The sequence below is a fragment of the Pelodiscus sinensis genome, chromosome 6 (assembly GCF_049634645.1).
Source record: "Pelodiscus sinensis isolate JC-2024 chromosome 6, ASM4963464v1, whole genome shotgun sequence".
Taxonomy (NCBI): Eukaryota; Metazoa; Chordata; order Testudines; family Trionychidae; genus Pelodiscus; species Pelodiscus sinensis.
In genome coordinates this window covers 51997024-52012478 of record NC_134716.1, presented here as the reverse complement: position 1 = coordinate 52012478, position 15455 = coordinate 51997024, and the positions used below count along the sequence as shown (strand labels likewise).

At 44.9% G+C, this 15455-nt stretch overlaps 1 protein-coding gene across 3 annotated transcripts in view; it reads right to left on the bottom strand.

The window, feature by feature from the left end:
- The window catches only part of MARCHF3 (membrane associated ring-CH-type finger 3), a 135467-nt gene that overhangs the window by 101965 nt on the left and 18047 nt on the right, over nucleotides 1-15455 (bottom strand). The window lies entirely within an intron of this gene.

Here is a 15455-nt window from a genome sequence, read left to right as displayed (position 1 = left end):
CCTTTCTGAAAGAGTTATGGCAATGATGGTCTTTGTTTTGGCACATCTGTCTTACTTGAGAACACAAACTTCTGCCTTGGCTGAGATCAAAAGCATGAAAACTACTAGAGATTGAGAGAGAACTGGTGGGTAAACTGAGGCAGTGACACTGGTGAAGTAGGCATCTGCAGGATGCAATCGAGAGATGAAGGGAAGAACGTGGAAAAAAATTGATACAGAGTTGCTAAAAGAAATAGAAAGGGATGCAGAGAGAGGCTGAAGATACCAAGGAAGGGAGAAAAGTATCATGCCTCCTATGAGGATCTTTGGGGACTACTTGAGAGTCAGAGTGGCGAAGAGTCCTGTGGCACCTTATAGACTAACTGAAGTGTTGGAGCATAAACTTTCATGGCCAAAGACTCACTTCGTCAGATGCATGTAGTGGAAATATCCAGAGGCAGGTATAAATATGCAGGCCAGAATCAGGCTGGAGATGAGGAGGTGGATCCAATCAGGGAGGATGAGGCCCACTTCTAGTAGCTGATCTGGAGGTGTGAATTCCAAGAGAGGAGAAGCTGCTTTTGTAGTTAGCAAGCCATTCAGTCTTTGTTTAATCCTGAGTTGATTGTGTCAAACTTGAAGATGAGAGTGTGTGTATGGTAATGTCTTGCCCCAAATAAGCTACTACAAATATGAACAGGATTTGTGGATGGATTATTGGAATTATTTCCATTCATCTTTGGTGGCGCAGAGGAGTTTGGAAGTCAGGTACTGGAGATATTGTACTTCCAAATATTCTGATCTGATTTAGAATCTCTCATTTTAGTACATGTCCAAAGCCAGAAATGCAGAAGTGTTCAAATTTCTAACCCTTGCTTTCCCTGAGGGAGAAGAATCTGTTCTGTCATTTTAACAGTTTTTCTGACTTTGTCACCTTCATCCGTTATGGCACAGATTTTTCCAACACTAAATGCCTCCAGCTAACAACAGCAGATGTCTGTTTTTATGACTGGGAACAAAGTCAGAGGCTGTGGGAGGTCAAAGACAACTAATTAGCTAGAGAGAAATATTTCTCCATTGTAAAAAACTTGAAATGATGGCACAAGTGTAATTTAAAGAAAAGTTATAAACACAAGTTACAGATGGAATTTACTCGTATGTTGCAATTTTTAATATCACTTATGCCTGCCATAGTAATATTTTTATATACTATATATTTGAGAGAGCGAGTGAGTGTGTATCTGTTCAAGAACTTCTCCTAAATGGTAAGAGCTAGGACCACCAAATTTGGTATGCAACTTCCTCTTATCCTAACTTGAAGCAAGATCAGCATTTGGTTGTGCCAGGAAAATGGGATGTTCCTGGAATCCAAATGTTCCTCATAACCCACTAAGGGAGGGAGCTGCCAGGAGGGACAGTCATACTGCAGAATGACCACAGGAGGACAGATGCATCTCTAAGACTGGCCAGCTGTGGAAGGGGCTCTGAATGTTGCCAGCTACCATCAACGGGTAAAGTAACTGGACTGGTGCTGGCCATGGCTGCCCTCCCCACTCTGGCTCACCCCATGCCCCACAGAGGAAGCCCAATCCTCCATCACCCTCCACACCTGCCACAGAGGGAGCCCAATGCACTGCCCCCCCCCCACCTCCTCAGTCCTTGGTCCCAGCACTGGACAGCTGCCTGTAGCGCCCCAGGCAGCCCACAGCCATGGACGGTCCCAGTGAGCCCCCCAGCCACCTGCCTGATCCCACTAGTCTGAGTCCCCCACACCCTACCTTGAATCCTGCCCAACCCTCTGCCCTAAAGATTTAAATAAAGCATGTACATTTTTTTTTAAACTTAACTGTAGTAAAGGGACCCAGGGTATGTCTACACTACAAAGTTAATTCGAACTAACAGCCGTTAGTTCGAATTAACTTTAGTAGGCGCTACACATGCATACCGCTAGTTCAAATTTAATTCGAACTAGCGGAGCGCTTAATTCGAACTAGGTAAACCTCATTGTACGAGGACTAACGCCTAGTTCAAATTAAATAGTTCGAATTCAGGACTGTGTAGCCACTTAATTCGAACTAGTGGGAGGCTAGCCCTTCCCAGCTTGCCCTGGTGGCCACTCTGGGGACAACCAGGGAAACTCTTCTGCCCCCCTCCCAGCCCCGGAGCCCTTAAAGGGGCACGGTCTGGCTACGGTGCCCGTGCCAGCTGCAAGCCTGCCAGCACCCAGCCAGCAGACCCTGCATTTGGCACGGCACGAGCCAGCCACCCACTGCCACCCAACCCTCCGCCTCTTCCCGGGACCATGCTGGCGGCTCCCAGGAGCCTGCCTGGGGCTGCAAGAGGCAGGCGCCCGCCTGGTCTAGTGCGGAGATCGTGGACCTCATCTAGGTTTGGGGAGAGGCCTCCAACGTCCACGACCTCCTCACTAGGCACAGGAAAGTGGCCGTCTAGGGCAGGATAGCTGCCAGTCTGACCACCAAAGGCCACATGCGAACCCAGGAGCAGGTTTGCATGAAAATCAAGGTGGTCCAGTGAGACCCCCGACCCTGAGGCCTGAGCTTAGAACATAAGAATAGCCATACTGGGTCAGACCAAAGGTCCATCTAGCCCAGCAGCCTGTCTGCCGACAGCGGCCAACACTAGGTACCCTGGAGGGGATGGACCGAAGACAATGATCAAGCGATTTGTCTCGTCCCATCCATCTCCAGCCTTCCACAAACAGAGGCCAGGGACACCATTTCTACTCCCTGGCTAATACCACTCCATGGACCCAACCTCTATGACTTTATCTAACTTCTCTTTAAACTCTGTTCTAGTTCTAGCCTTCACAGCCTCCTGCGGCAAGGAGTTCCACAGGTTGACTATTTGCTTTGTGAAGAAGAACTTTCTTTTATTAGTTTGAAGCCTGCTACCCATTAATTTCATTTGGTGTCCTCTAGTCCTTATACTATGGGAACTCATGAAGAACTTTTCTTTATGCACCCTCTCCACACCACTCATGCTTTTATAGACCTCTATCATATCCCCCCCCAGTCTCCTCTTTTCTAAGCTGAAAAGTCCCGGTCTCTTTAGCCTCTCTTCATATGGGACCTGCTCCAAACCCCTGTTCATTTTAGTTGCCCTTTTTGGAACCCTTCCCAAGGCCAAAATATCTTTTCTGGGGTGAGGAGATCACATCTGTACACAGTACTGAAGATATGGCGGACCATAGTTTGATTACTTCCCCTCCTCCTCCTTCCCCTGGCTTCCCCCTTCCAGCTCCCTCCTCCCAGGTTTCCCCCTCCCCTCTCCCACCCTCTCCCACCTCCTTTTCCCAGTCTCCCCAGAGGTTATTCCCCCCTCCCCCAATTTTGTTAAATAAAGAGAGTTTCTATTTTTGAACACACGTGTCCTTTATTTTGTACATCAGGAAGGGGGGGCCTAGGGAGGGGTAAGTGGAAGGAGGTGAGGGAGGAATGGGGTACAAGCCCCCAATGGGGAGGACTGGGGTGGCTCTGCGGGCTCCTCGGCGTGGAAGCTCTCCTGAAGCCCCCCGATTGACCCCCCCTTCCCCCGGATGGCAGCCTGCACCAAGTGAAGCCGGGCTGATGGCAGAGTGCTGTGATGTGCCGAGTGTGGGCACTCAGGGCACTCCCAGTCAGGACTGCTTTGCTGTCCCTCATCGAGGTAGACAAGCAGGAGGGGAACCCTGAGAACTGTCTATTCAGGGTTGGGGTCAGGTCCCTTTAAGCTCAGCCCTCAGCTAGCCTGAGACAGCAGCTCCACGCTCTAAGTCCTAACCTGATGCCCTGCTGGCACTGCTTCCGGCCAGCCTTAATTTCGGTTCAGGGTCCACTCAATGTGGACATGCTATTTCGAATTAGCAAAACGCCAATTCAAACTAGTTTTTAGGACTAGATGCACTAGTTCGAATTAGCTTAGTTTGAATTAACTAATTCGAATTAAATTAGTTCGAATTAGTGCTGTAGTGTAGACATCTCCCCAGCTAGTAGTTTATAAAAGGGAACTAACACAAAAATGTAAGTGGATAAAACACTTAAATAACCAGTTCTTCCAAATCACTACATTATTTGTAGATATTAGACAATACAGTGATAATCAGTCAAGGGTAACTATAGATAATATGTATTAGGAAACCGTTATTTACACTATGAAGGGTCTGTATTCATTAGGTAACTCTTTTTACTTGTTGCAAGTAATAAAGCTCTTTCAAAAGGGTGAAATGTTGGTCCCACTGTGTATCTTGCTGCTGCTGTCAGTCGAGACAGCATTTCACCCTAGGTATGCTTTTTGTGCTGTTTCACTCCTGAGTGGTTTAATTTTTATCTTCAGGCTTGAAAATGTTTTACAATGATTTTTCGTTTCTTCAAATTCAACTACCATCAGTGCTGCTCCCTCCATCACATAGCAAAAGATGCTGAAGGGCACAGAAACGGACATCCTCCCAGGAGACCAAATCACGTTAGCCCCATAATGTGCCTACTCTCCAATTCTCTTGCATAGTGTCAGAGAGAAAGTGGAAAGGCAGCATACAAACTCAGGGCAGCAGAGAGGTACAGTACAAGAATAGCATTCAAATAAAAGCTGCATGGGCACAGCAGTGCCAGTCTCACTGATTATTTTCCTGTGAAAAATCTTGTGTGCTAAGAAGTCTTCAAGGCAAATGAGAAGTAAAACATCACTGCCTCTCTGTGATCAATATTAGTCTAATGCCAGCCATGCTTGCTTCTGTGATAATGCAGACCACTTAAAAAAAATCCAACTCAAAAAAGAATTGGGCTGATTTGGGGTTGGGGAGAAATCTGGTCATGTGTTTAATTTTGACTAAGATTATAGATTCAAAGTTTAACTACAAGGAAGATTCTCCACAAATAAAGTCTCCTCTAAAAGATCCCTTTTAAAGAGAATGAAGTGTCTAATCCGTGTTACTATCTCTGAAAATGGGAGCCTAGACATTTCAATAATTTATTGCAACAGCTACCAAATCATCTGTGCAGAGTACCCTACACTTATGAGCCTACGTCTATCTCTCTTCAGGACTCTGTTTAGTGAGTGAATGAATATTTGCTCTCATAACAGATTCAAATTCAATCATCGCTGCATGCCTCCATCTACTCATCCAAATAACCCCAGGCTTTTTGGGCATGTATTCAATTGCTTCATCTAGCACAAGGAGATGGTTTCTATCGGTATCCAAAGTAAGTCTCAGTCTGGCACCAGCAAATGTGGTCCTGTATTATAAAACAGATCAGATTCAGAAAAGCTCTGTTTTGCTCTAACATTTTGCTTAGCAGTTGTAAGATAGATGTTTATTTACATTTTCTTAATAACAAGTCTTTCAAGATGTACATTTCTGGGTTTGTTTTCTAGTATTCCTGTAAAAACTTGGCAATATATACAGGTCTGTGTAAGAGTGAGTATGCTTTCCCCCCCCCCCCTTTTTTCCCCTGACACATAGACCAATGCAATTCATGCTAAGTGAAATTTTAAACAAACACTATTTCCCTCTCCCCCACAATTTTATTTCCAAGGGTCACACGTCTTCTAAAAAAGTACTGAGAGAAATTTGGTAAAAAGTCAGGAGGACACAATTATTTAACAGCGATAAGGAACAGTTCATACTCAAAACACTGGAATTCATTATTACGCTTGGGCTACATATTCAGGAGGGAACAGGAAAACGCTTCAATAAGACCTTGTGTCAACAAAAAACAATATGCTGGCCATCTAAGTTAATATGGTCAGATAGGGATGTTAGATATCAGGTAATTGAATAGTCACATAACTGCATGAAATCTTTGCAGTTACATGACTATTCGATAGTCCCCGGTTGCGGGGCCGGCAGCCAATACATTCTGCTAAGCACTTCACAGCACTTATTGATCAATCCTGACCGTATTCTGGAGGTATTATTGTCCCTATAGGACAGGCAGGTAAACAAAGGCAAAGAGTTGAAGTGACCTACCCACAGCCACAGGGAGAGCTCATATCAGAGCTAGTCACAGAATCTTGGGGTCTCTAACTCTTCTTATACCATTAAGACCATCCCTCTATTTCACTTCTATAATATCCTGAGGTAATTTTTATACAGGCAATAGTTCCTGTACAGTGCAAAGAAAATATTGCGGTTTCACTAGAATTTTAAGACATCAGCAGTGAAGAAGCCAGGATGACTGACATTTTCTGATTGTTTCAGAAGGGTAGCCGTGTTAGTCTGTAACTGAAAAAACTTAAACACAACGACTAGCGCTGCAGCACCTTAGAGGCTAACAAAACATGTAGATATTATCATGCGCTTTCGTGGGCAAAACCCCCTTCTTCAGATGAATGGAGTTAAGGGGTCCAGGATACAAATAGGGAAAGAGAGGGGATCGGAAGGGAAGGAGAAGGAAAAAATATTGTTGTCAATTAGTGTTCATGCTAAATGAAGCTAATAGAGTACCCAGTGCTTAGCTTTTTATGTCATTAGTGTTTGTAATGTAGTGGCTCATCCAGTTCAGCTCTTTGTTCAGACCTCAATTCCAGGTGCCAAACTTGGTTTCATTTACAAGTTCTGCAGCTTCTCTCTCTAGTTGGTTTTTTAAATGCTCTGTAATAATATAGTCACTCTTAGATCCATTAGTGAGTGCCTGGGCAAATTAAAATGTTCCCCAATAGGTTTCTGTGTAGTCCCATTTCAAATATCTGATTTGTGTCCATTAATTCTGTGTCACAAAGACAGTCTGGTTTGGTCAAAATACATAGCAGAAGGGCATTGCTGCCACTTGATTGCCTAGATCACGTTAGTGGATGTACAGTTTTATATGAGCCTCTGATGTGGTGGCTGATGTGGTTAGGTCCCGTGATGATGTTGCTTGTATAGACGTGTGGACAGAATTGGCACTGAAGTTGATTGCAGGGGAGGGTTCCTTGATAAGTATGATGGAGGTGCACTGCATGTTTGCTGGAAAGAATTGTTTTGAGGTTGGGGGTTGTCTGTGGGCGAGGATTGGCCTTTCCCCCAAAGGGAAGTGAGGGGTCATTTTACAGGATAGGTTGTAGATTGTTAATGATGCACTGGAAGGGTTTAAGTTGGGGACTGTAGGTGATAACCAGTGGTGTCCTGTTCGCTTTGTTGGGTCTATCTTGAAGAAGCTGACTGGGTACCCATCTGGCTCTGCCAATCTGTTTTTTCACTTCCCTGGGTGGGTATTTAAGTTTTAAGAATGCTTGATATAGATCCTGTAGACGTTTGACTCCATCTGTGGGATTGGAGCAAATCTGGCTGTATCTTAGGGCCTGGCTGTAAACGATTGATTGGCATGTGGATAAGTGTAACGGTTGGTAGGTTTCCGGTATAAGGTGCTGAAAATGTGGTTGTTTAACTGTACTGTAGTGTCAAGGAAGTGGATCTCTCGTGTGGACCGATCCAGGCAATTTTCTGATTGAAGAACTAGGTTGTCTAGACACACCCAGCAAGGGCAGACTGAAAGGGTATTCCCACTAACACCGTGAGACTGAGAGAAACTCAGTCCATGGAGTCTTTCAGCTACTTACAACGGACAGAGTAGAGCTGGGGGTCGGCAACCTTTCCAAACCAAAGAGCCAAACTACAACAAAATTCAGAACAAGTGGTCAACAGAGCCATGTAAGAATGACTGAAAATATACAACTTAATATTACTGGTAATTGACAATGATTAATACTAGCATAAATGAAACATTGTTCTCAGAGACCTTATTTAATGGTACTTCTGCTGCTGCATCTTTTCGCACATTTCTTTGAAGTTTACATCATAACTGGTCAAATCCTCCTTCATGCATGCATTCAGGCTGTCTTCTTTCAGAGAACTGGGGATGTGGAGGATGTAGGATTCTGGGGGATGTGAGAGGCAGCAGGTTCAGGTGTACAATGAACTCAGGGCTGCCATATAGGTAGAGGGTGCTGGAGTGTTACGACGCTGCAATCAGATGGGGGCTGGGCCCCAATTAGGGGTTGGTTGGCTAGGCTTCATCTTTAAATAAAGTAAAATATTAAGTCCAAACACGAAAGGTTTCAACATTGTCTTTATTTAAGACAGAGGCGGGGAAACTTTTTTGGGTCAAGGGCCACTGACTCACAGAAAAGTCAGTCGGGGAAGCAAAAAACCAAAACCAACCCCCCCCTCCCCCGCAACCCTCACTGATGTGGCCCCCAAATGGGGTGGGAGGCGGGGGGTGAGGAAGACAGTGGACTGAGGTTCAAGCCCTCAAACCAAATTAACTCTTCTAGGGTTCCAGGGTTATTGGGGTCTGGGGTGGGGCCAAAAATGAGGGGTCTAGTATGCAGGATAAAGCTGCCAGTGAGAGGGACAGGAATAGGGGTGCAGGATCTGGGTGGGAGGTAGGATGCAGGAGCAAGCTGGGAGTAGGGTGTCTGGCCAGGGAGAAGGGGCAGGAGCAGGCTGGGGATGCAGGGTCTGAGTGGCACTTACTTCTCCCCCAATGTCTAACAGGGTTTATTCATCGTAATAGATGCATGTCACTCCCAGATGGCAGCCAGCCACTGCTCCACCCGGGTCACAGAATAAGTTAGCGGCCCAAGGGCCGAGTGCAGAATGGAGGCCATGCCTCACCAGGAGTACGGGGAATCCAGCCAGCGAGTCTGGGCATGGATGGGACCTGTCCCACTCAGTTGAGCTTCTTGTAGTTCTCCAGGCTGGCCAAAATCCAGCCCACCAGCATCTGGAAAGCCAGGAAGAATGTGCTCAGGCCAATAATAGACTCCAGTGGCCCCATGGAGCTCTCTGTGGGGTGCAAGTGCATGGCACACGCAGACAACATGAAGCAGGGGCAGAACAGTGCACAGAGCAGCAGGGACACAGCCATGGAAGCAGTGGGTCCTTCATGGGAAAGAATGCGTCTGGGTCTGCTTTTGCACCCTGCGCTGCTCTCAGTCTCCCTGTCCCAGTCATGGCTTCCCACTGCTCCACTGACTGGCTGTTTCTTCAGCCGAAGGAGGGGGAGATGGAAGAGGAGCACATGCATGCGTGGAGCAGTTTTGTGGCCATGGCTCCTTCCCCGATCGCACAGCAATACTTGGGGCTTTCTCCACCCCCATCCCATTCCCTCCTGGCACTGGCTCCCAGCCTCATGCCCCTCGCAAGATTGATCGCCAGCATGGGCTCCCCATTGCAGAGGGAAGGGGGGAGGGTGCTGAACTCTAGCTGCAAGCCATATTGGACTCCTAAGCAGGGGCGGCCCTAGACTAGCTGCCAGCAACTGGCGCTCTAGGCGAACCATGCAATCGGCGCCCCCACCTCCAAACCCCTCAATGATACTGTACCACCATCCACTTCCCTTGTTTTGGTTACACGTACTAACACATAACCTCTCCGTATAAAATAGAACTAGAGAACCATAACTCTTCGATAGAATGCTCTCGGTTTTAAAACAAAAGGCCAGCCAAAATCAAAGAAACAAAAAACACAACGTAGAAAGGAATATCTCCTTCTCTTTTTCAGTTTAGACTTTTACAGTATATTAGAACTCTACTGGTTTCATCCCCATTCAATTTTCTATAAGGATTGTTATCGCAAAACTGAAAACCAAATGGACACTCTCTGCTATTTATTTTTTATTTAGCTAGTAGGGTTTAAATCACTTGCCATGAATACATTACAAGCCCATTGTTCAGGTTTATATTAGCTTTTATGCAGACATTGCAAACGTCCTGATCTGACTACCAGAGGAGTAAGTAGCAAAAATGTTATACCGAGGGACAAAAATATAAAGAAAATAAACATTTAGCAGTTATTGAAAAATCAAAATGAACACCCGTCCCCCTCAAAACCTTACTGTTTTACTTAATCACTGGGGATATGTCTAGACTGCAGAGTTTTTCCAGGATAGGTACCTATCCCAGAAAAACTCTGCTGTGTCTAGGGAACGCATATGCTTTTCTGGAACAGTTTCTAAAAAAGCGGGTGCGTTTTTAGCATCCCTGTATTCCTCATTTTATGAGGACTAAGGGATGTTCCGAAAAGGAGGTTTTTCCCGACATTTGGCCCCGTGTAGACAGGCCAAATGTTGGAAAAGCCTCTTCCAAAAAAAAAGCAGAAAAAGATATGCAATATGCATATCTTTTTCCGAGACCCCCCCGGAATGTAGACATAGCCTGGGACGAAAAGACTTTGTATTGACTGCTAACATCTGAAATATTACAGGAGACCCTTGCGATTCAAAGAATCACTATTCGTGTTTTTGCATATTTGTGGGTCTTCTGCCCAGGCCTGGAGAGGGGGCAGCAGGGGCTGGGAGCTATGGCTCCCAGCGTTCATAAATGGTGAGAGTTTCCTGCACTATTATAGGAAATACTTAAACTCTACCTTAGAAACGTTCAACCTTTTTAAATGTGGAGTATGAAGTACATTTCTGAAGGCTTTGGAAAATGTATATTGACTGCCCCACTAAAGCCAACTTATTTTGATAGGTTTGATCCATACACCTTAAAATGAATCAAGAAAGGAATGCTTCATGGTGAATAACAACACTGTGTACTTCCTGGTCACTGCCACTGGTGAACAAATAAATTCCTAATACTCAACTCTCACAAACCTTCAAAAACAGATGGAAGCAGTCTGCAATATACCTATTTAATTAATTGCAATAGCACTGCAGCCACTTCAGCTTTAAAGCAGCTGCTTTTGTGAATCATAAAGGAGCTTTCAAAGCAAAGTATTCGCACACAGAAAAGCACATGCCAGGCTCTGGTTGTACCAGAAGAGCCTTGCTCATATTACTTGAGAAGTATTTCAGCTATGCATGTGTAACCATTATGGATTCTTTCTAACTGCAACTGCTTCTGCTACACATTTTCTATATACTCATGCTGTTTCCCATTCACACAGCCTTGAGAGAATTTTTCTCTGTTGAACTATATGGGGGCCTCTTCATTCTCCTATTCACCACACATTTTTAATATATACGTAACATACACAAAAAACCTGCAAGCTCAAGGGATCTTTAGCAAAAATGAATTATTTTTAAATCAGTGCTCTGTCATCTCTTTTCCAATGTCTCTTAATAGGAATATGGGAAACTGTATTTAATACTTGTGACATACACAGATTTAAATTGTAGCAAACTCTCCCTAGGAAATGTATACAAAGAAAACTGTGTTCTAATAGCCTTTGATTGAACGGTCTCAAATATACAATAAAATATTTTGAATAAAATAACCTGATCTCTCTCATTATATAACAAAATAGGGGAGTTTGAACACTGCATCTTTTCGAAGTTGAAGGCCTTACTCCACATCTATTCAGGTCACTGAGAGAACTGCTCTTAATGAAGAAGAGTATGTGTCACAAAGCACTCTGAGTGCCTTAACAGACATAGGTGAGACATTACCAGGAGTTTGTGAAGCCCCTTTTGGCAACATACCCAGAAAAATGTGTGGGAACACAAAAGGCTTAAGTCAGGCTTTAGAAAAACATATTTGCTCTTGTCCATTATTAAAATTAGTTTTAGGTTCCTAGTTTTGTAGAATACAGGCAGTCCCCGGGTTACATGGATCCGACTTACATAGGATCCCAACTTACAAACAGGGTGAGGCAACCCCGCACTAGCTGCTTCCCCCCAGCAGACCAGGGAGACACGAAGCTAGCGCCCCCACAGCAGACCAGGGAGACCCGGAGCGGCTTTTCTCAGCAGACACCTCAGCTTGAGAATAAAGGACTGAGGGAAGTGAGGTGTGGGAGAATAAAACTGAGCTCTGGAGAAATGTTTGGCTAGAGTTTCCCCTACAATATGTACCAGTTCCGACTTGCATACAAATTCAACTTAAGAACAAACCTACAGTCCCTATCTTGTACGTAACCCGGGGACTGCCTATAATAGAAATACAAGCCAATTTCTTACTCAAAGGAAAAAAAAAAAAAAAAAAAAAAGATGTTTCCAGAAGAATAGGACCTCTATGCTCAGAAAATAATTCTTACTCTCAAATTATAATACAGCTCTTTTAGCATTAGTGCTGGATTCAACTGCTTAGCCCTGAGGCCAGGTTTACACTACAGCTGAAGGTCAGCTTATAGTATGCAATTCCAGCTACATAAAAAAATGAAGCTGGAGTCAACATACTTTAAGCTGGGCTTCAGCGCCATCTTCACAGCAGGAGGTTGACGGGAAAACGTTCCCTTCAGCTTCCCTTACTCCTCATGAGGAGTAGTAGTTCCGGCATCGACGGGGTGCCCCGAGCATTCAATTTAGCAGATCTTTCCTAGATCTGCTAATCGAACTTGGGAAGCTGGACCGCTACAGTGTCAATATTCCAGGAAGTGAAAATGTGGCCTACATAAGGTATTAGAAAAACAGAACATTAGAAATGAGCAATAAGATCAAAACAACTGGAATTTATTCATGTAATCACATAACAGTGTGATGAATTGAGGCTAGCAATACAACTTTTGCATCCTGACTGACATTACAAAACTGTATTCTGAAAAACTGCTTTAAAATTAGTGTCTGTATGTATGTATGTGTCAGGCCCTATAATGGATATACAGGCAGTCCCCGGGTTACGTACAAGGTAGGGACTGTAGGTTTGTTCTTAAGTTGAATTTGTATGTAAGTCGGAACTGGTACATATTGTAGGGGAAACTCTAGCCAAACATTTCTCCAGAGCTCAGTCTTATTCTCCCACACCTCACTTCCCTCAGTCCTTTATTCTCAAGCTGAGGTGTCTGCTGAGAAAAGCCGCTCCGCGTCTCCCTGGTCTGCTGGGGGGAAGCAGCTAGTGCAGGGTGCCTCCCGCACTGTCGCCTTCAAACTCCAAGTATAAAGAGGTGTCAAATTGCCAGTAGTTTTCTTTTTCCTTTCTTTCCTGTTTTTTTTTTTTAAAAAGGGATCCATCAAATGTAAAGAGATGATGCAAAGTAATTTATATAGGATCATATTAACTATGTACATGACTTTAATGCAAAAATGAAAGCCCATTTCTCTTGTGTGTTTTCATACAGAGATACTTATGGATGGATTCTGTGATTTTGACAGCATATTAGGTACTGAGGTAAAAGCACAAGGAAAACGCGGTTATTTTATTCATTTATATTTTTTCTAAGTATGTGCTCTCTCGTACAGGAATTACTTGAAAACGTGGATGAACCAGCTTTCTGCTAAAAAGCAATTTTACTGGAGGAGGTTTCAGATTTGTTAGCCAACCTTTTGATTATTTGATTTTAATTGTATTTATTTATTTAGTAAGGTTAAACAACAGGTGCTCTCAAACATTTTGTTCCTATTCAGAACAAAACTTCACAATTTCAAAACTCTCCATAGAAAGCATTGAACCATGCCTCTGGGACATTCTGCATGGTGGGCTGCCCCCAAACCTTTAAGCAGTCCACCTGACAAGCTGCTGGGGACTCACCGTGGAGGACGCGAGCGGCAGGACCGCCGAGACGCGCCACGGTCCCGCCGCCCGCGTCCTCCGCGGCGAGAAAAGCCTGGTCTGCCGGGGGGGGGGGGGGGGGGGGGGGGAGTTCCCCCCGCGCCACCAGAGGCGGTGACAGTGGGGGACGCACCCCGCACTAGCTGCGCCTCCCCCCCCCCCCGTTCGTAACTAGGGATCCGACGTAAGTTAGATTGACATAACCCGGGGACTGCCTGTACACCAGACAGGGACAACAGAAAATATTAACAGTGAGCAACTGCACTTACACCTCTCAAAGGTTATGCTAAAAAAAGAAGCTGGTTCCTCTGGAAGGAGAGGGAAGTTACAAGCAGAAGAAACTTGCCAGGAGTAGAACAAGAGACAGGGTAGGGCTGCAATAAAGAAACACAGTGGAACAGGGGAAACCAAACAGGAAAAGGACATGCGGGGCAAAAGACAGCAATGTCACAGAAGCTGGCTAAGTGCCTTCAGAAGGGAGACATTACCAAGCATGAAACAGCCTCCTGGGGCAGGGTGGCTCTGCCCACTTTCTTGAGCTCAGATGGTTCCATAACTATAGATCAGTGGTTTCCCAATTTTATTTGGCCACGGAACCTTTTTAAAACTCGAAAGAATTTTGCATAACCCCTAATAACAGCCTCTATGGAGCCGGAAAAATAGACCACAAATAGGTAAGGATAATAAAAAAAATGCTAAACAAGGTCATGATATGTAGATTAAGCTATCAGTCAATTTATATTTGATGGTTAAATTTTTAAATACAAGAAATCACGCGACTATACTGAAGTAAAGTATTTGCGAGAGCACTGCCTGCGTACTCCCATACAAGCCACCGGTTTGACAGCTGGAGCTTCAACTTTGTCCGATGCGGCACTAGTATATTTGTATTCAGTCACCCATGTGATCCACGCTCCATGAGAGTGAGTACAGTGATTTACAGTGGTATATAACAGGGTGATTGCACCATTGACTGACTGCGCCCGCAGCACAAAGTAATGACATCAGTGTCCCACACTCTCTGGCTAAGTTGGCATTACACAGGGACACTTATTGTGGTAAACACAAACAAAAATTGTTTTCAATAAAATTCATAAATTCTTAAAATATTAATTTTTTTAATAATAAAATGCTATTGTAATGGAATTTTCTCGCAGAACCCTGCCACTTTGCAGAACCCGAGGGTTCCACGGAACACCATTTGGGAAACACTGCACTAGGTAATCCAAGAGACTCCAATCCCAGCCCCAAAGAATACCCTAGAATGGTGATAAATCTAAGCCAGGGACATGCATTTAGTATTTGTTGCTCTGTATGATTTGTACTCCTCTGTGCTTGACATGATTAAGTATAAAAGAGATTAAAGATGTTAGACTGAGCAGTGTGTGTCCGAGCACGTGCACACGCACTGCTTTCACAACTACTGCTGCTTCTGAGGCTACTGGAACTTTACTTTCCAGCTCAGGGATGTGAAAAAACTCCCCTCCAAGCACAGCAAGTTAAAGAGCTGTCAAGTGCCAGTTTGAACCAGGCTACAGCACTCCCAGAGCTGTTAGCTATTCCCCTCAAAGGTAGCTTGCCATGGCCACACTTTAACAGTTTAAAATGCAGCCTCAGCAGCATGTTTAGGTATAGACCGGAGTGGGCAATAACCCAGCAGTGATTCACTTCTGGCACCCAAGGTTAGCTTCTGGCAGGCCCCCACTGCTATATGTACCTGCATGGCCTCAGGTACCAGCAATCACAGCTTCCGTTGGCTGTGGATCGCTGTTCCCAGCCAACAGGAGTGACGTGGACCAGAACACCGCTTCCAGTTTCTCCCAATGGCCAGGAAAAAGGGACACCCACCCCCCAGCCAATGACAGTTGCAACTGCCAGGACCTGATGCTATGCAGGTAAATATAGTGGTAGGGGCCTGCCAGAGGCTAACCTTGGGAACCCAATCTGGCCCGTGGCTGGTATTTGCCCACACCTATGCAGACAAAGCCTGAGAGAGTTATGCTGTAGCTAGAAGCTTTGGCATGGAATTGTGGGAAAGAGGTTATCTAAATAACTGGGCTATGTTGGAC